The following is a 25,670-nucleotide window of genomic DNA, read 5'->3' as shown; positions in this document are numbered from 1 at the left end:
ATATACAGTCTTGTTCAAAATAATAGCAGTACAATGTGACTAACCAGAATAATCAAGGTTTTTAGTATATTTTTTATTGCTACGTGGCAAACAAGTTACCAGTAGGTTCAGTAGATTGTCAGAAAACAAATGAGACCCAGCATTCATGATATGCACGCTCTTAAGGCTGTGCAATTGGGCAATTAGTTGAAAGGGGTGTGTTCAAAAAAATAGCAGTGTCTACCTTTGACTGTACAAACTCAAAACTATTTTGTACAAACATTTTTTTTTCTGGGATTTAGCAATCCTGTGAATCACTAAACTAATATTTAGTTGTATGACCACAGTTTTTTAAAACTGCTTGACATCTGTGTGGCATGGAGTCAACCAACTTGTGGCACCTCTCAGCTGTTATTCCACTCCATGATTCTTTAACAACATTCCACAATTCATTCACATTTCTTGGTTTTGCTTCAGAAACAGCATTTTTGATATCACCCCACAAGTTCTCAATTGGATTAAGGTCTGGAGATTGGGCTGGCCACTCCATAACATTAATTTTGTTGGTTTGGAACCAAGACTTTGCCCGTTTACTAGTGTGTTTTGGGTCATTGTCTTGTTGAAACAACCGTTTCAAGGGCATGTCCTCTTCAGCATAGGGCAACATGACCTCTTCAAGTATTTTAACATATGCAAACTGATCCATGATCCCTGGTATGCGATAAATAGGCCCAACACCATAGTATGAGAAACATGCCCATATCATGATGCTTGCACCTCCATGCTTCACTGTCTTCACTGTGTACTGTGGCTTTAATTCAGAGTTTGGGGGTAGTCTCACAAACTGCCTGTGGCCCTTGGACCCAAAAAGAACAATTTTACTCTCATCAGTCCACAAAATGTTCCTCCATTTCTCTTTAGGCCAGTTGATGTGTTCTTTGGCAAATTGTAACCTCTTCTGCACATGCCTTTTTTTTAACAGAGGGACTTTGCGGGGGATTCTTGAAAATAGATTAGCTTCACACAGACGTCTTCTAACTGTCACAGTACTTACAGGTAACTCCAGACTGTCTTTGATCATCCTGGAGGTGATCATTGGCTGAGCCTTTGCCATTCTGGTTATTCTTCTATCCATTTTGATGGTTGTCTTCCGTTTTCTTCCACGTCTCTCTGGTTTTGCTCTCCATTTTAAGGCATTGGAGATCATTTTAGCTGAACAGCCTATCGTTTTTTGCACCTCTTTATAGGTTTTCCCCTCTCTAATCAACTTTTTAATCAAAGTACGCTGTTCTTCTGAACAATGTCTTGAACGACCCATTTTCCTCAGCTTTCAAATGCATGTTCAACAAGTGTTGGCTTCATCCTTAAATAGGGGCCACCTGATTCACACCTGTTTCTTCACAAAATTGATGACCTCAGTGATTGAATGCCACACTGCTATTTTTTTGAACACACCCCTTTCAACTAATTCAACTAATTGCCCAATTGCACAGCCTTAAGAGCGTGCATATCATGAATGCTGGGTCTTGTTTGTTTTCTGAGAATCTACTGAACCTACTGGTAACTTGTTTGCCACGTAGCAATAAAAAAATATACGAAAAACCTTGATTATTCTGGTTAGTCACATTGTACTGCTATTATTTTGAACAAGACTGTATATATATATATATATATATATATATATATATATATATATATATATATATATATATATATATATATATATATATATATATATATATATATATATATATATATATAACCTTAAATGGACTCTTTTAGGGGTTTCCATCATGGGATAATTTTCTGCATTTAATTTTAATTTATAAATTTAGCTTTCATTAATTTTTATTTCAATTAAATGTCATTAATTAAGCAGCCCATAAACATACTTTATCACTAGAATTGTTTTTTTAAATAAGCTGTTAAACATGAAAGTACTATGGAATAATTTAAGACATTTCTCCTATAGGTTTCTGAAAATTGAGTATATATGTGTATATATATATATATATATATATATATATATATATATATATATATATATATATATATATATATATATATATATATATATATATATATATAATATAGCATTTTTTTTTCTAAGAGTGTAGGCAACTACAATCACTCATGATTCCCTCCTACAATGCACTGAATACATAAATGCATCACTTGCAAATGCTTGTTCCGGCCCTATCGCCTATAAAACCCCTACAATTTGATCCAATTTCACTTTTTAATTAAGCCTTACCGTGTCATAAATCACGAATCAAGATAATTAACAAAATAACAGAGGCTGATAATGTACAGACTCGCCTTAAATCTCCAAAGGTCCCGTCACTGGGCAGTAATAAAGAGCAAATAATGGTGTGGCTGCTTGATATTTTGGTGCTGGAAGTACTGGGAAAATAACACCTTTAACAGCACTGCGGTCTTAATTTGTAGAGGCTGCCTTGCGCTGCTCTTCTCGGGAGGCAGGTCATTTATCATTTAGGCGGCCGTTATTTTTAATGAGTCTGTTATCATTCATTTTAGGGCATCCCACCTTTCCTTGACATGGATAGTATTTCTTTTTATATAGGACACAGGATTTATGCCTCCCTCTCTCTGCATTTTGCTCGTCAGCCACAGCCGCTCTTTCTTTCTTTCTTTCTTTCTTTCTTTCTTTCTTTCTTTCTTTCTTTCTTTCTTTCTTTCACTAACTCTCTCTCTCCAACCACTTTTTTTTCCACTCTCTCTGGACAGGAAGACATCTTGCTTGTCTTCCTGATGGCTGTTTTGAGCTTAGAGCTGCCCATATTGATTCATTATAATTTTAATGGTGAAGTGTGTCATTTTCTGCTGTTAAACACGTTCTCCTATCCTAGTTTAATGTGTAGAATCAACTATAAGCAAGGCACCCGTGAGCTGATCCCGTGACCTTGCGCTGATTTGGGACCCGACACTGCACAGTAGTGAGAGTGAAGTGAAGCCGCAGTGGCAAGGTCCCGCCCACAATCTCACAGAATCGGTTAGAACAGTTACTGCAGAACAACTCATGTCGGTGTGAAATTAACAGTTATGGAAATGTTATGGAAAAGTTAAAGCTGTAATCTCCTCCCGAAATCCCCCAAAAAGTCTTATTTTAAAAAGAAAACGGACACTTGAACTAACATCAACGTGATAAAAACTACCCAAAATGATAGAAACCATCTTTGGGGGGAAAATTGAAGTGTAATTTGATTGTTTCTTTTGTCCCATTCGATTAGATGGAGAGGGTGGGGTTTATGAGCTATAGTGGATCGATTTGGCTTTACTTTTCAGGACTTGTACGGCACACTTGAGCACAACACAGACTTAACCAATGGTGTGAGTTTAGGGGTGGGGGATCTGTTTAACAAATTAATGCAGATGAGAGACGGGTGTGTCCAGGAAACCTATTTGAAAGTAGTCATTATTTTACAACTCATTTTGGTAACCAAAACATTGGAACCAAATTATTTTAATCGCATTAAATTGCAATTATTCTTGAAAAGGACAAATATACAGCGTGACCAGTTTGAATAACGCATGCAAAAAAAACAACAACAAAAAACATTCAGTTTAACACGTAACAATATTAACGCATTGCATAATGTTTTTTCCTCATAATGTCATCTTTGGCTAGCATTACATTATCTGATCATGCTCTTATTCATAAAAATTATTTTATTTAATTAACGTCCGTTTTATCAAGTATCCTCATAAGAGCAGTCTTAAATGAGTTAAAGTGTTAAATGAACATGAAGAGTTGTGAGAAAATGAGATGCGGATGCGGCAGATCGTAAATGGACAGCAGCCACTAATGCTACCTGTCATTTATGTTCATCAAAGAACAACAGTAACAGAGAAAATGACTCATTGCTCTTGACCAAATAACTTTTTTAGCTTTAATAAGGATTCATTTATATTTAAAAACTGTTTGATAACTTTATTCAGCTTCTGTATAGGGCACAGGTAAATATATTTATTATGGGTTGATGTGAGGATTGTTTTAAGTTCACTTAAGAGTTATATTTTTTAAGGCTGATGTTAAAAATGATAGCTTTCAATTACACTGTAATTTTGAATGGCTATATTTAAGGTTTAAAATTGGAAAAATAAATAATTTGCATCGAGACATCAGTGGCCTGTTGCACAAAGCTGGTTTCACTTGTTACCTAGGTAAGTTTGAGATTAGTTTGCGAAAACTCTGTTTTTTCGGGCTCAAGAAGGTGGATTGGTTTTTATCAGTGTTCATCACCAAGGTAACACACTACACGGCTAACCTGCTCTGGAGCAGGTTTTATTCTGGGTTAGAGGCGCAAACCACTGGACCAATCAGCTGCAAGTAACAATGCAATAAAGCCACACCCCTTCAAATTAAAGGGTTAGTTCACCCAAAAATGAAAATGATGTCATTAATGACTCACCCTAATGTCTTTCCACACCCGTAAGACCTCTGTTCATCTTCAGAACAAAGTTTAAGATATTTTATATTTAGTCCGAGAGCTTTTGTTACTTCATGACAGTGAATGCACACTATACTGTCCGTGTCCAGAAAGGTAATAAAAACATCATCAAAGTAGTCCATATGTGACACAAGTGGGTTAGTTAGAATGTTTTGAAGCGTCGAAAATACATTTTAGTCCAAAAATAACAAAAACTACGACTTTATTTAAGCATTGTCTTCTATTCCGGTTTGTTTTCAATCCGCTTTGGCGCCTGCGCAGTGACGCTGCTGACGTGTTATCTGGTGCACGCAAGCTTCTGATGGAGACCGCACAGCCGCGAATCAGATTGAAAACAAAACATTCTAACTAACCCACTTGTGTCACATATGGACTACTTTGATGATGTTTTTATTACCTTTCTGGACACGGACAGTATAGTGTGCATTCACTTTCATCAAGGAACATAAAAGCTCTCGGACTAAATATAAAGTATCTTAAACTGTGTTCTGAAGATGAATGGAGGTCTTATGGGTGTGGAACGACATTAGGGTGAGTCATTAATGACATCGTTTTCATTTTTGGGTGAACTAACCCTTTAAAGCAGTTTATAATGAAAAAAACTTTAGATTTATTTATTTTTTGTGCAATTTTTGGTGCAAATTATTTATTCACTTTTAATTCATATAATATGTTTATATAAATATTATATTAATTAAGTAGCCAAAAAGTTATATAAATATACTACATTCATTCATAATTCTTTTTAACCATTTTTTAGTAATTTGAGCTCTTTGTGAACCTATAATTATCAGGCATATGTATTTGATTCACATCATACATTGATATAGTCAGATATTCTTTCATCTGCCTTCTCAAACTAAAGTGTTTATTCCTGCCTTGTAAAAGCATTTAATTTCATGATACTTTTTAAAACGATCTCTCAATCTTTAGAAGAGAAGTGAATCAAACGGACACTGTGATTGGCTGTTTGCCGTACGTATTACACTTTCAGGTGCACATGCTTGAGAGTGGATCGCAAACTCTGGATTAAACCTGAAGTTGACAGAGAACGTTTATACCGAGCTTTGAGAAACGGATGAACTTGATCTAAACCAGCTAAACCAGGTTGGATTTATCTGGATTTATCAACTCTAAACCTACTCTGATACTCAGAGTTTGGTCAGCTTGCTTCATGCAACAGGCCTGAGTAGGAGCATTACTATCAGTAATACTTGGCTTCGTTTATTAAAAAATATGCCATTAAAAAAAGTATTTTACATACTCTCCTTATGTTGTTTCTACATGAATTATTTGCATTGATTAAATGTAAAAGTATTATATTTAAAAACAAAAACAAACAAAAAAACTATTAAAAACGTATATTAACCCTAGTATGGTGTTCAGGTCTGTGGGACCCATTTTCATTTTTTATCAAAATAGTGAGTTTTGTTTCTACCCCTGCCGTTCCCAAACGAGGTTGCAATTCTTAAATGTGATCTAACAAAGGTAAAGAGAAAATATTAACCATATATGCTGTTTATATTGCTTGTAATTAGGATGAAGTTAACATCTGTTGAGTATTTTAACATATCATTTTTGATTGCGTTAAATTAAAAACTCCAAAATGCAGCAGGTCCACCAGACCCACGAACACTGTGTTCATTTCTTTAAAAAAATGTGATTAATTTCTTGAATCGATCGACAGCACACATTTTATTTAAAAAAGTATAACAAAATAAAACTAGTACCTAAAGTACTACAAGAATCATTAAAGGAATGTAATTGTTAAAGGGGTACGTCAGCACTGGGAAGATGAATCTGTATTTAAACTGGGTCATTAATGTAGTAGAAATGTGAAATTATTTTTGAATTTGGTGCCTTCTAGACTGAGAAAAGACAGAAAATGTATTTTTGTCTCATTGGGATGAAAGACAACAATTCCCAGAATGCTTCGCTGCCCTACGAGACCACTCCCAAAGCTACCGCTACTGAATCACTGGATCACTTACCCACCGCAACCGCGTTCATTTTCATAAAATCAGTTCAGTTAGAGAACAGACACTACAATGCTCTACAAGTGTCTGTTCAATATGTTATTTAGCCGCTGAGGGAGTGTCACACAGCATAAACGCTGCAGGAGTCAACTTTATCACATACATTCATGATGAGCTGAATGAGATCTCGTGATGAGAGCTGAGGTGAGCTGCTCTCGCTGCACAGATTCACAGCGCATGCTCAGTCTGGTGCATTTTCAGTTCATGCCTTTGGAAGATTAACTTTCATAAGAATTCATTTGAGAAGTTGAAAGACTTACTTTGCTCCGCCGGTCGAAACGTTCACATGAATGCCTGAGGCTGCAGCTGTGAGCTGTGCTGTGAGTGTAATCGCCCATCCCCCACGCGCGAGTTGAAAACATGTGGAAATGGCTCCCTCTGCTGGCTTTAGTCTTTAGCCTCTGGCCAAAAGTTCCTCCAGTGACGCAAATTGACGATATTTGCGTCATCGGAGGAATTTTTCCAGAACTTAAATGCATAAATCTCTTGTCTGAGGGGGATATGAGGGGGGAAAGCACAATCATTCGAATATACTCCAGGGTTTCTACTGATACAAAGCCATATGCTAATCGCTGAAGTAACCCTTTAAGAGGAGGTTCTAAGTTTCTTATAATTACCATTTATATTTCTTAAGGGCTCAAAAGGCCTTAAAGGCTACCCAAACCTAAACAACGGTCTGCATGGAATCTTCTTACTGAATATGAAACTGCAACTACCTCAGAGTTTGGCAGTTGAATGTAAGTGGGTTGCTGTGGCACGTCTACAGGTGTGGTTATTTCAGGGCAGACTGGCGCTTTGCTAAATGCAGTAAGTCTTCCCTTGATGTGGCCTATCATTCAGCTCATGTCAAAATGTGACAAGACATGACACGTTTTGACAGATTATGACAACAGGTCGGCCCACACATCTGATTCTCAGCTTGTTAACCAGCGTTACCTAGTGTATTCACTCACGCCTGGTGATGAAACTGATGGCGAGGTTGATTGTTGTTATTTCTTGATTTTTGATGAACGTCTGGCTTGATGTCTAATGGCGAGCAAACATAATGCTTAGAAATGCACATCTTAAAGGGATAGTTTGTGGGGGTGGAAAAGGGTTTAGAATGACATGGCGATGAGTAAATACAAATCAACAATTTTCATTTTTGAGTGAATTATTCCTTTAATACGCTGATAACTGTTTATTATTCACGTATTCCTATTGTGTTAAACTGTCCATCAAGTAAAAATCACACTCCACTTTTGTCTTGCACAACAACACAAACCATTTAGCCAAAAAAATGAGCCACTTTTACATTCCTCTCCCAGACAATTACGTAATGTCCCGTGACGACTGACCCTCAAGGTTTCTCTTGATATATGAGCTGTTCATTCTGTCTGTTTTCCTCTTCATTTTAACGTGATGCCTCGGTGTAAATATTATGCTTTTTCAAAAATATCCTGCTAAAGGAAGCCAGCTTTTCCCTGCGTTCGCACCGCGGCGCAGACTAATAATGCAAGTTTATTGTTCAATGCGGTACGGTACGAGGATGTGTCAACAGTCAAAAATGTGCAGTGGAACAATAGAATGTCTGTTTAATGTGAGATGTGTGGGTGGCGTGTCAGGATTGTTCTCTTGATTTATGAGGTTCCTGTGCCTTTTTTTACAGTAAGGCTTAGCGCAATATGTCCACGGAGCTACATCCTGTTGGGAGCAGTGACCGACATGTGTTCCTGTGTTGGAATGGTGTGGCATTCGTCTCTGGCCAGAATCTCCATGGTGCTTATCACCGCCATATGGGATACTGGCACGGAAAGACGGTGCGGCAAAACAGGGCTGCATCACACGACTGCGGGTGAATGCTTTTGCATTAAGAAGTCGAATGCATCAAATATGCTTGTGCAAATGTATACAAGTCTATTTATGTGGCCTAAGACTAATGGAACATGGTTTTAAGGATTTTGGTCTGAGCAGGACTGTTGAGAAAAATGTTTTAAAAAATTATATTATTATTATTAGTCTTATGAGAGTGAGAAATGTTGGTCAAGCTCAGACTAACCTAATAATTCTGACCAAATATTTAATATGTGGTCTAGAAAATGTGTCTACTTTGTTAAATTACATTTTACAATGTAACAGGGTGGACTTTTTATGTAAATAAAGCCCATTACTAGTTAGGAAAGAACATGCTACTAGAAGATTAACATTAGGAAAAATTATAATAGATATATGAAAATATATTTCATGTCAAGTAAATTGACATAACAGGGTGGATATGTTATGTTTTACACTATTAGATAAGTCTTCAGTAAATTAGCAAAAGAGAGAACATTTTTATGACTAATACATTTGTTCTTTGACTTGCTGTCCCTCCAAAGAAATGATGTCACTTCTAGCAAGACATGTGATTTAGGAAAATATACCAAAAATGTTAAAGGGAAAGTAGCACCATAACAGCATAAACTATTTATTTGGTTGTTTTTAAGTAAAGTATCTTATGCTCACCAATGATTTATTTGATTAAAAATACAATAAACAGTAATATTGTGAAATATTATTACAATTTAAAATAACTGTTTTCTATTTTAATATATTATAAACTGTAATTTATTCCTGTGATTCAAAGCTTCATTACTCCAGTCTTCAGTCACATGATCCTTCAGATCCTTGGTGAAATATGTCTTATTATCAATGTTGAAAACTGTTTTAATATTTTAAAAGTTGCTTAATATTTTTGTAAAAACAATGATGCACTACCATTCAAGTTTTAGTCAAGTAATTGTTTTATTATTATTACAATTTCAAACAAATGCTGTTCTTTTGAATTTTGTATTTCATCACTGATAATAATAAATATAAATAAAAATATAATAATAATAATAATAATAATAATAATAATAATAATAATAATAATAATAATAATAACTATTATTAATAGTTGAGCACCAATAATAATTCATAATAATCATCCCAATTCATCATATTAGAATGATTTCTGAAGGATCATGTGACACTGAAGACTGGAGTAATGATGCTGAAAATTCAGCTTTGATCACAGGAATAAATTGCATTCTGAAATACACTGCCCGGCCAAAAAGAAAAGTTGCTTTAGTATTTATTTAATTTGGCAAATGCTTATGAGTCTATTTGTCTATTTTTATGATTGGTGATGATTATGTTTCTAGCAAAAGTTCTTCTGACCCTAATTGATAGAGTGTATAGCTTTTCGTTTCTTAAAAAATATATTTCAGGTCATATTCCAGGATGACAATGTCAAGATTCATCAGCACAAACTGTGAACGAATGGTTGAAAGGAAGCATGAAGAATCATTTTTACACATGAATTGGCACCTCTTAAATTCATTGAAAGTCTTTGGGATGATCTGGAGGAGACTTTACAGGTTGCATTGTCAATACATGATCTGGACCAAAAATGTGTGCACCCCTTGATGGAAATAACATCACCGCATTTATTTTCATCAAGAGGTGCATTCATTTTTGGTCAAGATCATGTAATACGGACGGATATATTAGGCAGCAAGTGAACATTTTGTCCTCAAAGTTGATGAGTTAGAAGCAGGAAAAAAGGGCAAGCGTAAGGATTTGAGTGAGTTTGACAAGGGCCAAATTGTGATGACTAGACGACTGGGTAAGAGCATCTCCAAAACTGCAGCTCTTGAGGTGTCCCTGGTCTGCACTGCAGTGGTCAGTATCTATCAAAAGTGGTCCAAGGAAGGAACAGTGGTGACCTGGTGGCAGGGTCATGGGTGGCCATGGCTTACTGATGCATGTGGAGAGTGAAGGATGGCCCGTGTGGTCTGATCAAACAGACGAGCTACTGTAGCTCAAATTGCTCAAGAAGTTAATGCTGGTTCTGATAGAAAGGTGTACATAGTCTATCACAGTTTGTTGCGGATTGTGCTGCATAGCTGCAGACCAGTCAGGGTGCCCATGCTGACCCCTGTCCACAGCCGAAAGCACTTCAGCATAAAAACAGGACCACGGAGCAATGTAAGAAGGTTGTCTGGTCTGATGAATCACGTTTTCTTTTGCATCTTGAGGATGGCCGGTGTGTGTGCATTGCTGGGAACACATGGCAGCAGGATGCACTATGAGGAAGAACGCAAGCCAGTGGAGGCAGTGTGATGCTTTGGGCAATGTTCTGCTAGGGAACCTTGGGTCCTGCCATCCATGTGGATGTTGATTTGGCACGTACCACCTACCTAAGCATTGTTGCAGACCATGTACACCCTTTCATAGAAACGGGATTCCCCGTGGCCTCTTTGAGCAGGATAATGCGCCCTGGCAAAAAGCAAAAATGGTTCAGGAATGATTTGAGGAGCACAACAACGAGTTTGAGGTGTTGACGTGTCCAAATTCCTCAGATCTCAATACAATCAAGCATATATGCGATGTGCTGAACAAACAAGATCAAACTTGTTAAAGACTTTAAAAGGAAAGGATCTGCTGCTAACATCCTTGTGTGTGTGTGTGTGTGTGTGTGTGTGTGTGTGTGTGTGTGTGTGTGTGTGTGTGTGTGTGTGTGTGTGTGTGTGTGTGTGTGTGTGTGTGTGTGTGTGTGTGTGTGTGTGTGTGTGTGTGTGTGCCTGTTTATGTGGTTTATGAGGACACAAATTTGTATAACTACATGGGTATTACACTGGTATTACACTATAAATGTGGTTTATGAGGACACATCAAATGTCCTCATAATTCAAATGGCCTTAAAAACATACTAAATGATGTTTTTTTGAGAAAGTAAAAATGCAGAATGTTTCCTGTGATGGGTAGGATGGCAGTGTAAGGGGATAGAAAATACGGTTTGTACAGTATAAAAACCATTACGCCTATGGAGAGTCCCTGTAAACCACATAGACCAACATGTGTGTGTGTGTGTGTGTGTGTGTATATATATATATATATATATATGTGTATATATATATATATATATATATATATATATATATATATATATATATATATATATATATATATATATATATAATGTATTTTTTATAAGTTTTCTATTTTTAACATTGATAAGAAATGTTTTACTAAATCAGTATATTAAATTGATTTAAAGGATCAAGTTGAGAGATCATGATTGATTACAGGAATTTGTCTGTCAGGTTCTTAGGTACTAAATATCATTATGATTTTTTTGTCATGCATTGTCTATGCATGGAAAACTATATGTTGCATGAAAGTCAATTAACATGTTATGTAAAATATGCAGTATTATTTCATGGGGACAAACTGCAGGAATACAATGCATTGGTTATAGTTGCACACAGCGTACTCCACAACACCATGTTGCACATGTATGCCAACACGCCCACACACGCTCGCCCTGTGCCCGCAACTCCATCAACACACACCTCCGCACACCCATGTACCCGGATAACCACGGCCAAGCCCACACACAGTTATTTGGCTTTGGTTTTGTGGCAGATAGAGAGAAGATTTGCACCAAGGGCCCTCGTTCGGAGAGGAAATGTGTCTGCCAAGCTTCGGAAATCCTTTGATGGCGTTAGAACTTGAGCGAATCTGTCCAAAGTGCTTGACGTGGGAGATTACTGTGGCGTCGTGTACTAGATAAACCTACAAAGATCATGTTTATGTTTAAAAACAGCCATATGTCACACTTTCACAGCTGCCACCACGGGTTGCGAGCCTCGCGCACGCCGTTATGGTCGAGATATCAAGCAGGATATGCATTACGAAAACACAGTCCCCAGACAGGCAGGCCTTTCATCTGAAGTTATTGCCACGCTGCCTGGGGTAATACATCACGAATTCTGTAAGGACAATGCTAAGAAGCGCAATCTGAGGACAAATGCATCATAGTTGCACAGTGAGCATTTTGTTACAAATAATGTTGTCATCAATTTTCATCTTTTGTTTAAACATATTAGTCTTTTGGACAAGATAGGTCATATTTCAGCAGTTTGATAAATTCTCCCTTCTTGCCTTTTCACAGAATGTGCACTTAATTAATTACACAACCTTTAATTGGACAGATTATTCCTAATGGTTGTGCGATGCTAAATGTACAAACTCAGAAGAGGCTCAGGAGTCATTATTTTAATGCCACATTCTCAGCTCGTTGCAATCAGTATATTTCAAATAATTAATCAGTTTCACATCGCAAGAAACATTTGGCCTAAAATAGACAAATTACACTCACATTTGTGGAGGGATTTTTTTTTTATATCTCCAATACCGTCCTGTAATATCACAGATGCTGTGCTTTATTAAGGGCGAGAGAGTGTGTTTTTTTCTTCTTCTAATTTTATGATATCTGCAGGCATTTGGGTGTTTAATTAGGGCGGTAATGTCCGGTGATGTACGTGATGGATTTTTACGGAAGCCGGCTTTAACTATCTGAGGCGATATCATAAATCACAACCTTGGCTGTAATGCTCGTGTGAGTTTGTTTAATTAGGATGTCCACCGAGAGATTCAGGGTGTTGCTTGGTTTGCACAACGAATGCCAGTTATACAAACACAACAGAGATTTCACATTTCATTGTGCTCCGAGGATTATCCTGCTGATGAAAAATAAAAAACTAGTCATTTGTGCATTGATACTAAGAAGACTGTGTGCGTGTGTGTGTGTGTGTGTGTGTGTGTGTGTGTGTGTGTGTGTGTGTGTGTGTGTGTGTGTGTGTGTGTGTGTGTGTGTGTGTATGTGCATCTCTAGAACCCTTTTCTTTTTTTTGTCTTTGATGGTTTAAATAATTGTCTGCAACTCCCTTGGAGAACCAAATATAATGCATTCTTATAATGCGACCCACTCATGTTAATAAGGCAACAGATGCTATTTTCGAGTGAAAATGTTTCCAATCAGGAAACGGTCACGGCCTGTGTTGTTTGTTGGACCAAAGGCGCATTTCAAGCAGCAACGGCCTCTCAGGGGACCTTTTTCACAGACTGCGATGACGTGTTTTAACGGTCATCAGCATCGTAAATCCTGCTAAGTCTCATCTTTAAAAAGATATATGTACATTTATAACACTATACTTTGTATACCTTTGCATCAAATTACACAAAACAACAAGTAATGCTGTTGTGAGGGTGACACAGTGATACACTTTCTAACACGGTGGCTGATGGTTAAGTTTACATATTTTTCTTCTCCGACTGCCGGTATCAATCGCTCTTTATTTTTTTATCTTTTGAAAGTTGTAAAAACACTATTGCAGAGTTTTTCTTTTGCTATTTGAGCAAATGGGAACAAGAAAAATACATTTAATGTCTCTCATTCAACGCTATAGAAGTTTACCCAAAAGGGTCAAGTGCAAGCCAAGTACAAAATGTACTGCTTAATAGAGCATCTTATTGTACAAGAATACAATTCAACATAAGCCTATACTATTTACAGGTGCAGTGTATAATATTAATGAGGATATATTGACAGAAATGCAATAATATATAATATACTAGAGCTGCAACTAACGATTATTTTTTCTGTCGACTAATCTAACGATTATTTTTTGTCGACTAATCTAACGATTATTTTTCGATTAGTCGACTAATCTAACGATTATTTTTATTAAAATAAATAATTAATCTAATGTTCTTTTTTGTAATTAGCTCATGAATCCTTTGGAGAACTTTACAAAAAAATATAAGTACAACTTCTAATATAATATTTCAACCTTTATTCATTTTCAATCAATGTGGTTGAAGTTTTTACAGTATAAAATAATAAAGAGGCAAAGAAAATTTTTACCATGGTAAATATGAGTTTATGATAGCATTTATAATTAAACCACAGTAGCCATACATTTACAGTTGTCTGATACGTCATGAAATCACAAAGTTCTTCTAGCATCACAAACCATAAAATGTAGTCAGGGTTCTGCTATGGTTTAACATGGTTTCCAGAGATCTGGAGCTGATTCAGGGTAGCTCGGTGGTTTGTGACTGTTGTCTCGCGGCGCGCTGTCTTTTAAAGGGCCGTTCACATTTCACGTCTTTTGCGCGCTCAAGCTCATTATTTCCAACATAGGCGCCCAATAAGCGCTCTCATAATGAAAGCGACGCGCTCGTTTTTTCCAGGCACGTCCGCACCGCATCAAGTTCATCTCAACTTTTCAGAATGCCGCAAGCACAAGAATATCCGACCTGAACCAGGAAGTTAGTCACCAGATCACACGGAAACCAGTTAAACCGTAACACCGGAGAGCGCCGAGATGTTTTCCTCTGAGGTGCTCGCGCATTGCAGTTGTGCTGCCGTGGTACACCATATCGGTTTTGCAAAGGGAACAAGGGGCCATTTTATTTTTCCTCAGTTTAAAGTATTCCCATACTTTTGATAACAGTGGTCTCTGTTTTTGTGATAGAATGCAACTTTCTCCATTCCCTGTATGCCATTACGCGAGATGTAAACAAACAGTGTGACGCGTCGACGCATTTCACGCACGTCAACGTATTTTTGTAGTCGACGTAATCGATGACGTTGACGCGTCGTTGCAGCACTATAATATACATAACTATGTTGTCAGTGGTGTATAAGGCCTACATAGTGAACCGTTGTTTTATTACCTTAGAATGAGCCATTTCTATCTACTGTGGGGGTCCCCTTACAGCGTAGTCAACATTTTGCACCACCGTGTTTTACAGTAACCCTAAATGGCCAAACTTCTCTACAGAGCGCTACCTACTCTCTCCTGTCTCATGGTGCGCTCACACCAGACGCAAATGAAGCGTTAAGCACAAGTGATTTACATGTTAAGTCAATGCAAAGACGCGAATAGACGTTCTACTATGTGATTCACGCAGATGACACGGCACATATTGAGGGTTTCGGGTATAGCGTGTGATTGTTGAAAGGTTGAAAAATCTGAACTTTGGCGGATATTCGCGTCACGTTAACCAATCAGGAGCTTGCTCTAGTAGTGACAACATAAGGGGTGTGAACCTACACTGGTCGCACAGTGCGGTTGGATTATGATTATCATGTCATCGATTCGGTTCAATTCGATATTATGATGCATTGACGTTTTGACGCATCCTCATGTATAAAATTGTCAGTCAGTTATATGAATTGAATCTTTCATTTTACCTGCTCAAAGAAAACACGGTTCTTGAATGTATCAAACAAAACTCAAGTCTGGTCTGGGTCTCTTTACAGTCAAAACGGAATGGTTGTTGAAACCACATAAGGTCAGGTCCATAAGTATTGGGACATCGACACAATTATAATCTTTTTGGCTCTATACACCACAACAAGTGATTTGAAATAATAATAATAATAATAATAATAATAATAGATTTTATTAAATAACGCACTTTTCATTCTGAAGAATCTCAAAGTGCCACAATGAAAAAAGGGAAAAAATTACGAAAATGAATGAAAAGTAAAAATATAGAACAATACAAACAATCAACACATAAAGGCCTTTCTGAACAGAAAAGTCTTTAGTTCAGCTTTAAACTGGTCCAGGCTCTGTAATGCTCTCAGCTCACTGGGAAGGTGGATCCAAAGCCGCGGTGCAGCCGAGCAGAAAGCTCGATCTCCCAAGGTACGAAGCCTGGTGGTGGGAACTTAAAGAAGCAGGTGGCCTGAAAATCTGAGGGTGCAGGTGGAGGATCTTAGACTGAAGAGCTCCTGTAGATATGAAGGTGCATGTCTGGTGATGCATTTATGTCTGAGCAGGAGGATTTTGTAGTCGATCCGGGATGAAACGGGGAGCCAGTGTAGAATGGAAGTTATTTGATCAAATTTACGGACTCTCATAAGGACTCTGGCAGCACTGTTCTGGATGTATTGAAGCATCTGGATATTTCTGCCAGAAATCCCACGGAAGAGTCCGTTGCAGTAGTCCAGCCTGGTGGAGACAAAGGCATGGACAAGTTTCTCTGCATCTGGAAAGGTTAAACGGGGACGGAGTTTGGAGATGTTTTGAAGGTGGTGGAAGGAAGTTTTACACGTGTTGAATGTGGCCATTGAAGGTCAGCTGTGGGTCAAACTGAACCCCTAGGTTTGTGACTGAGGAGGAGAAAGTGATGACCTGGCCATCAAAGATGAGCTGGGATAAGAGCGAGGAGTGGATCTGATGAGGGGTGCCAGCCAGTAGTGCCTCAGTTTTACTGGAGTTCAGCTGGAGGAAGTTAGTTCCCATCCATGCCTTAATCTCCTCAAGACGTGGTGAGTCGTGACAGAGCTGTGGAGGGGCTCGGGGCAGTTTTGATATAAAGTTGCATGTCATCAGCATAACAATGAAAAGATAGTCCATGCCTGCTGATGACAGCACAGAGGGGAAGCATGTAGAGGATGAATAAGATTGGGCCGAGAACTGAACCCTGCGGAACACCACAAGTAACAGGGAGCAGGAGCAACCTGGACTCACATTCTCCCAATATAACATGCTCAGTCCTGTCAGAAAGGTAGGACTGAAGCCACTGCAGTGCTGCTCCAGATAGTCCAACTGTGTTGTGGAGGCAGTCTAGGAGGATGGTAATGGTCCATGGTGTCGAATGTCGCTGATAGGTCGAGGAGAATGAGGAGTGATGGTGATCCTGAATCAGCTGTCATTAGGTCATTTGTCACCCCAAGCAGAGCAGTTTCGGTGCTGTGGGCCGAGTGAAAGCCTGATTGAAATATCTCAAATAAGTTGTTGTTTTTTAGATGGTTGTGGAGCTGAGAGGCAGCTTCCTTCTCTAGAACCTTTGACAGGAAGGTGAGGTTGGAGAGCGGCCTATAATTAGCAAGGACCTCCGGGTCTAGGGTTGGTTTCTTAATTATAGGACGGATGACAGCAGCTTTAAGGGCTAAGATGTGCTTTAACTGCAGACTTATAGCTTTAATTTGAGGGTATTTACATCCAAATCAAATGAACAGTGTAGGAATTACAATAGTTTGTAAGTGTGCCTCCCACTTTTTAAGGGACCAAAAGTAATGGGACAATTGGCTACTCAGCTGTTCCATGGCCAGGTGTTTTTTTTCCACTCCTTATCCCATTCACAAGGAGCAGATAAAAGGTTCAGAGTTCATTTCAAGTGTGCTATTTGGAAACTCTTGCTGTCAACTCTCAATATGAGATCCAAAGAGCTGTCACTATCAGTGAAGCAAGCCATCATTAGGCTGAAAAAACAAAACCAACCCATCAGAGAGAGCAAAAACTTTAGGTGTGGCCAAATCAACTGTTTGGTACATCCTTAAAAAGAAAGAACGCACCAGTGAGCTCAGCAACACGAAAAGACCCGGAAGACCACGGAAAACAACTTTACAACAGTTGGCCAGATCAAGAACACTCTCCAGGAGGTAAGTGTATGTGTGTCAAAGTGCCACATGATGTAAGCCATTGGTGAGTCTCAAAAACAAAAGGTCAAATTAGAGTTTACCAAACAACATCTAAAAAAGCCTTCACAGTTCTGGAACAACATCCTATGGACCGATGAGACCAACATTAACTTGTACCAGAGTGATTGGAAGAGAAGAGTTTCTCTAAGAGTTTTAGAAAATGGCCCAAGAACAAGCAGGAACTGAAGACAGTTGCAGTAGAGGTCTGGTAGAGCATCACCAGGGATGAAACCCAGCGTCTGGTGATGTCTGTTTTCCAGACTTCAGGCTGTAATTGACTGCAAAGGATTTCCAACCAAGATGTGATGCGCTTTTAATATTCGAACACATTGTTTTCAATGTGTACACATCGGCGGCGGCATTCGGCGCCTGTCCTCGGCAACTCATGAAGTTGTTTAAAATCCTGCCGTGCCAGAGAGCTCCATTTCAAGGTTTTATATTAAATGTATATTTCCCTCAAATCGTCAATGTACATACTGATTTCACCCCATCGTGCAGCTCTTCTGTCAGAATTCGATTCAAAATTGAGCTTGCGCTAATGTACGCGTCCGGTGTGAGATACCCGAGACACGGCGCTGAGCTTCGCGTCCGGTGTGCGACCCCCTTAAGGCATAATCTGCTTAAGAACGTGCATGTAAACGCACTCAAAGTGTTCTTTTCCTCACTAGGCAGGTATTTTTTTTAAGGTTTATTTATCAAAATGTTCTTTTATATATTTGTGTGATGTTCTGTGTTTCAATCGCGGCTTTAAAATGTAATTTTTTATAAATGTTTATCCGCCACATTACCTTTTATTTAAACCTAAATAAGAAAGCCATTGTCAGTTCTTCTGTCAGTTGGCAGGCAGTTTTGGTTGCTTTATTAAAAGTTGTTGCTGTGTGTAGTGTGTAAAGGAAAATAAAAATAGTTTTACCCTTCTGCTGACAAGTGTCGTGCCCCTCCCAACCCATTCACACACACAGATGATTCGACTATCAGTCGACCATAGAGAGATTCGACAATTCTGATTTACTAATGTGTAAATCTTTAGTCGGGGACACCCCTAACACACATGCACCTACCTCCTGGAGAGTGTTCTTGACCAAGGAAAGAATTCTTCGGTCATCCACAACAGTTGTTTTCCGTGGTCTTCCGGGTCTATTCGTGTTGCTGAGCTCACTGGTGCGTTCTTTCTTTTTAAGGATGTACCAAACAGTTGATTTGGCCAAACCTAACGTTTTTGAAATCTCTCTGATGGGTTGGTTTTGTTTTTTCAGCCTAATGATGGCTTGCTTCACTGATAGTGACAGCTCTTTGGATCTCATATTGAGAGTTGACAGCAAGAGTTTCCAAATCCAAATAGCACACTTGAAATGAACTCTGAACCTGTTATTTGCTCCTTGTGAATGGGATAATGAGGGAATAACACAAACCTGGCCATGAAACAGCTGGGCAGCCAATTGTCCCTTTACTTTTGGTCCCTTAAAAAGTGGGAGGCACATATACAAACTGTTGTAATTACTACACCTTTCATCTGATTTGAATGTAAATACCCTCAAATTAAAGTACATCTTGTTAGTTTAATTTAAAATCCATTAAACTTTTTAGTGTATAGAGCCAAAAAGATTAGAATTGTGTCGATGTCCCAATATTTATATACCTGAAGCAGGTAAACTGAGCTTATTCGCCATATTTTAAAACAATCCATGTCAGCCATTTTGCAACGAGACTGGAGCTGCCTAACACAAGCACCTTCCATGACGCAAATTTGGGTCCGTTGTAAAGTGAATGTCATCCGCGAATGAAGCTGGTACTCAAAACTCAAAATGTTCAAGTGTCCAACTCGGTGTGAATAGCATGATTTATTTGCGTAAGTAGCGTCTGGTGTGAAAGCACAATCAGATGAGAGCATCTTTGTCCTGTGTCGGCCACCGTAGCTTCTCTATACGCTTCGAAAGGGATGGGTGAGCGGTGGGCGCGGTTGCAATTCACTACCTCACCGCTAGATGAAGTGGGATGTACATTTTTTAACAGCATTCGTGGAACTTAAGGTTTCAGAATGAATACGAAATGAATCCAGCCAATCATGGAACAATGATGGTATTTTAATGTCATAGGTAAGTCGTGTGGCATCACTGGTGTTTTCGTAACGCTGCATGAAGTCGAACAAGCCTAATATTTCACTATGTCACAGTTCCCTTACTAAATTCTAATCCAGCCATTCACTTTTGCTGTAGGTGATACAATCTTAAATATGAATCTCGCCTAGGGTGCCAGAAAGGCTAGAAACGGCCCTGCCACAACTCATAAATTACAACAGAAGTTAAAAGAAGAAGAAAAAATAACGGAACGGAAGAAACGGAAATAAACACATTCTTAGTTAACATTGTGATAGTCAATGCATGCATTGCTGCGTAAAACAAGTTTAAACACACAGAACAGACAAGAATCTAGATGCTAAATTGATCATGTACAGTAATTTCTGTCAGCTGTTTAGAATCAGCACAGGTGCATCGATGTACGAATCGTGACTGAATCAGTCTTTCAGTCGATTCTTTACAATGAATCAGAGTCGCGATTCATTCACACGTGTACACTGAATCTTTTGGCGCAAACGACAAAAACAATCTATATATAATAATACTTGGGAGCACAGAGAGCAACAAAAGGGCTTAAAAAGTGGACATTTACCTATAATCCATCGAGTAGAATCGTTTCCCAGCGATAAAGAAGATCTTCAGGTTCAATCTGCATGTGAACACCAAGTTACTACAAGTAAAAACATTCAAAACGCATAACGTTACATGTCAAAACACTAACACTACACGAAAACGTGACATTACCTTTGCTTGACATTACAAGAGTGGTATTTTATTATTGGCAAAACATTTTTCACACACAAACTATTTAATTTATCTAACGTTACGTTACTATCAATGTCAATGCGTGTAACCTCGTGCAGCCCAGGCAAATTCTGTATTTCTTTTCACCTCAAGTCTTTTCTTTTTCTCATAGTCAGTTCAAACTCAAACTTTATATAGTATTGAGTTTGATAACATTATGTGAGTGTTGGGAATTATATTTTTAACAAATGGCCTAACGTTACTCATACTATGCTAGGACTAATTTTCTAGCAAGCAGATACATCGATAGATATCCACACAGTTGAATAATATTTCCACGTATTATTAAAGCTTGTTTGGAAATGTACCGTAAAAATAATAATACTTTAAAAATATATGTTTAAAAGTGATATTTACCTTCATTATTTTCTCGATGCATCAAGCACATTTCACCACAAGCTCTTGCCAGCTGACTCCTTGGTAGTAACGTAACCAATTTAGCAAAAGTATTTGTTTACGGTGGTGAAGTAAATATCGGATACATCGGGTGGGAAAGTGTCAAATAACGTTTTAATGTGAAAATCATATAACAAAACAAGAACACAATAAAAAATAAATGAAAAACCTGCGTTAATTAACTGATAACGTTAGCCCAGTCATTCCCAAACTGTGGTCCGCGGACCACTAGTGGTCAAAGAGGGTACTGCAGGTGGTCCGTGGAAAGGCTAAATAAAATAAAATAAAATAATACTTTTTTACCTTCATTTTACCAGGAAATTCCCATAAAAATATAAAAAGTAAAAAGAATATGTAGGCCTATATTGATATAACATTTGTATTAAATTGTCAAGTTATTGTGCGATTACTAAAATAGCCTAGGTAACGTCATAGCGCTCGGCTGTGACATTCAAGTTCAGTGCGGTTGTGGATCGGTGGATAGCAACGAAGAGAAAAGAGACAGAGGCAGAAGTTACAAAAAAATAAGAGATTGACAGTGAGTCGGATGCATCTATGAGCCAGATTCATCATTTAAAAAAACAAAGAAAAGGAGGGTGAAGAGAAAATACTGCGAAAGCTATTTAGCATTAGGGCGCTTAAGTAAATAAATAAATTAAATATGTGTTGTATTTTTTTTTTTTTTTTGTATGTGTTGTACTTTCCTTTCACAAGCCTGTTGTACTGATGGGATGACTAGCTATAGTTTTAGTGCTAGTAAGCCTATTTAGAGGTGCGGATTAATTCAGGCAGGACTGTGTGTAGACATATTTTATTATGTGTTATGAGGTGGTCCGCAAAATGTTTTGATTACAAATAGTGGTCCACACACACAAAAAGTTTGAAAACCCCTGAATTAGCCCATTGGCCTTAAAGGGATAGTTCACCATTTTCTCTCCCTCAAGTTGTTCCAAATCTGAATTAATTTCTTTCTTGTGCTGAACACAAAAGAAGATATTTTGAAGAATGCCAGTAAGCAAACAGTTAATTGGGCCCATTGACTTCCATAGCATTTATTCCATTTACAAAAGTATTTTTAAAAAAAGTGCATTCCTGGGACCCAGTAATAGACTTTTGTCCACTGTAGTGGACATCATATTTTAGTGAGTTTCTGTGACATCACACACGTCACAGTTTTGAGTCAGGATGTCCTTTATAGAGCACATTCAGGGCTTTGCAAAGATACCAAATGTTTGGAGGTGTCACCAGGACAACAACAACTTCTTGGTCTTTAAAAATGGCTGACATAAATGTTTAGCACTCTTATGGAAATATGATCATATTTTGTAATTATAATTTAAATCTGATTAATTTTCTAATTATTTGTTATAAATCAACATCTCAGGAAAATGCTATGGGGTTTCTAATCTAAATATGACTCTTTGTTACAAAACAGGGCATTAATTTCATAAATGTCCACTGTAGAGGACACCGGGACTTAAATCATGTTTATAAGGCATTTTGGAGACACAACAAGTAAATAGACAAATAAATTACATATCAATATTCCTATGAAATATTACATATTATTTTGAAAATGTTGCCAATTATTACTCCCCTTATTAGACTTCTTTTTTTCATTAAATGTTGCACCAAGAACACAATAATATGCAAATTAGATGCAATATACCGATACATTGTATTGAATGGGAAAATCCAAGTATGGCCATTTTACCCACATATTGCATAACGTAAGATGGTATATCAAAGCATTCAGTTATATCTTTTATAACATAGCTCAGAATCATCTTTAAAAAAAGTTTGTTTTAAAAAAATCCTGAAACTTAAAAATGTATTCGTGAATTAAAAATAAATCCCATTGTTTTTGCCTATACATGCAATATCATTTCATTAAAAAAATTTAACAACTGAGTCCTGGTGTCAACTACAGAGGACATATCATAAAATTTGAATATAATATAATTTTACAAAAAAATAATCTGTCCATTTGTTTCTTATGCTCTAAACAATCTAATGAAATAAAAAAATACAAAATTCAAAAAACTTTTTTTTTCTGGGTCCCAGGAGGATAAATCAAATATACTATACTAAAAAAATGTATAGGAAGTTATGAAGCCATATATGACGTTGACATCACACAAAAAAAAGTTCTTGTGAGATTTTATATAGGCACTATACCAAAAATATTCACCAGGTGACACCCACATTTCATTTTTAAAAATCTTGATGCGTTTTCCTGTAACAAATTAATACATTTCTGTCACAATATCTCAAAACAGTCACCAAATATGGAACCTCAAATCTTAGACCTTTCAGAATAAATGTTTTTTTGTCAAGATTAGAAAAACATTCGGGAATATTTAAAATACATTTTGTAATATGAAATGACACCACCCACTTGGAGGAGGAGCCTGCTAAAAGGGTTAAAGTACTGTTTCCATGGTAACGCAATGTCTGTGATTTAACAGGATGAATTTTGAGTTTTTAAGCTTTCGAATTATACCTTATTTACGATGCTGCTTACTAAAATATGTGATAAAATCAGGTAAAATCAACCTCTAGGACATAAATGTGCAGTATTTTGAATCAACACTTTTCCTGATTTTTTTCTTTTTTCTTTTTTATACACACTCTCACGTGTATTACATGTTCTGTTGTAATGATTGTATGTGACTACAAATATGTAATAAAATAAAATAAAAAATAAAAAATTGTTTATATGTTTTTTAATGTTGATGTTTATTTAGCAAGAAATCTTGGGAATCGTAGTTTATCACTTGAAAAAAGATTGTATAATTATTCAGGTCCTCAGGTCCTATTTGGTACCCTATTTAAAGGAGTAGTTCACTCAAAAATGAAAATTTATTCATCATTTTCTCACCCTCAAGTTGATCCAAACCTGAATGAGTTTCTTCTGTTGATCACAAAAGATTATATTTTTAAGAATGTTGACGCTAGCGATTGGCTTCCATAGTATTTTTATTTAATTTTATGGAAGTCCGTGGCTATCGTAGCAGAATAATGAATAAAAGAATTTTTATATTTGGGTGAACTATCCCTTTAAGTCCGAATGGTACATACTTTTGAATTAAATTCTCTTTAAATCTCAGTTTTGGTTGATCTGAATGTTCTATACTATAGACCTCATAGAGGCAGGATCAAATTCGGGGGCTATCAATGTTTAACGTGCCCAGCTGGATGGAAACTGGTAAATGTGGTGCAGCGTGGTACCGGGGGCACGTAGGCCAGGTGACCACAGCAGGCACGCGTGTCAGTCCATGCTCATTAACGTGACTGATAATGCCATCTATCAGCCATCTAATTGGCGATGAGGATCTGCGGAGGGTATTTTAACCAGGCCCACGTATCCATCACACAGCTGTGGACAAGATGATGGCACTTCATTACCAGAGTGCTAACCAGGTAAAAGTCACATCCATTTGTAATGAGTGCGGGGGCTGCTTTCACTCCTGTCCATTTTCATTATGTAAAGTTCAACGCATATGTATGTGTATTGTAATTATCTTGATGAATATGCAAGCTTACTTCACTTTGATTTTTCCACATAATGTCACAGGCAGCGAAGATGAGCAAGTGCCGTAGAACAAATAACTGTGGTGAGGTAAGCATGTTTCGGAAATGATACATATGCGAGCAAATGCTCTCTCTCAAGTTTCACTTGAGCATGTTCTTTTTTGGGGGCTTTATTTATTTTTTACAGTAGAGAAGGAGGACAGGAAACAATTGCAGATTGAAAAATGGCATAAGCCAGATACAAACTGAGGAGTCAAGAAGATGCTGGTTAGCATGGCCTAGTTAGTAGCCCCTGCTGGTGGTTACCATAACTAAGAGCATCGCTTCCATATTGAATACAATTCTGCATGTAACATATTGCAAATATTTAATTATACCGGTAACCGGTATAATAGCAAATGATTTCAAAACTTCAAAACTACGTAGGTTTGTAACAAAGTTGCCTAATGCCATTGCCAGCCTATGATAATGGCTGCCCATGAACAAGATCTAATTTGACCTGCCATTCCGCCTTTAAACGCTGTAGTTGTAGCTGAGACTGGAACAGTTTGGTTTGTGTGTCGTTTTCTGCGTTGCGAAAGCAAATCCACTTTGTTGTACTTTCAAAGGATGAGGACTTATGCTCAAATTGATACAGTAAAACCAGCGCCAACGTCACTGTTTGTATCACAGTGAACCAAGTGCTGAGGAAGTCCAGAGCAAATATGTTAAAGAAATAGTTCACCAAAAATGTTTTTAAAAATCTGTCATTAATTACTCACCCTCACATCATTCGAAACCCATACGACTTTTTTCATCTTCAGAACACTAATTAAAGTTAATTCTTGTGTGTTACACATCACATTTGAGCTTCTGCAAGAACCAATGAGGTTCATTCTCGTGTTACGCAGCACGTTTGAGCTTACTCAATAACCAATGAGGTTCATTCTCGTGTTACGCATCACATTTGAGCTTACTCAATAACCAATGAGGTTAAATCTCATGTTACGCATCACGTTTGAGCTTCCTCAAGAACCAATGAGGTTCATTCTCATGTTACGCATCACGTTTGAGCTTACTCAATAACCAATGAGGTTCATTC

At 37.5% G+C, this 25,670-nt stretch overlaps 1 protein-coding gene across 1 annotated transcript in view; it reads right to left on the bottom strand.

Moving 5' to 3' along the window:
- Positions 1–20,492, bottom strand: part of LOC137078398 (teashirt homolog 2) — a 190,783-nt gene extending 170,291 nt beyond the window's left edge. Inside the window, exon 1 of the mRNA XM_067445640.1 lies at positions 20,448–20,492. The gene's annotated coding sequence lies outside the window, so the exon portion shown is untranslated. The remainder of the gene's footprint in view (positions 1–20,447) is intronic.
- Positions 20,493–25,670: the final 5,178 nt, after the last annotated feature.

Source organism: Pseudorasbora parva, chromosome 6, assembly GCF_024679245.1.
Source record: "Pseudorasbora parva isolate DD20220531a chromosome 6, ASM2467924v1, whole genome shotgun sequence".
Classification (NCBI taxonomy): domain Eukaryota; kingdom Metazoa; phylum Chordata; class Actinopteri; order Cypriniformes; family Gobionidae; genus Pseudorasbora; species Pseudorasbora parva.
Note: the sequence above shows the minus strand (reverse complement) of the source record. Positions and strands in the feature narration are given on the sequence as shown.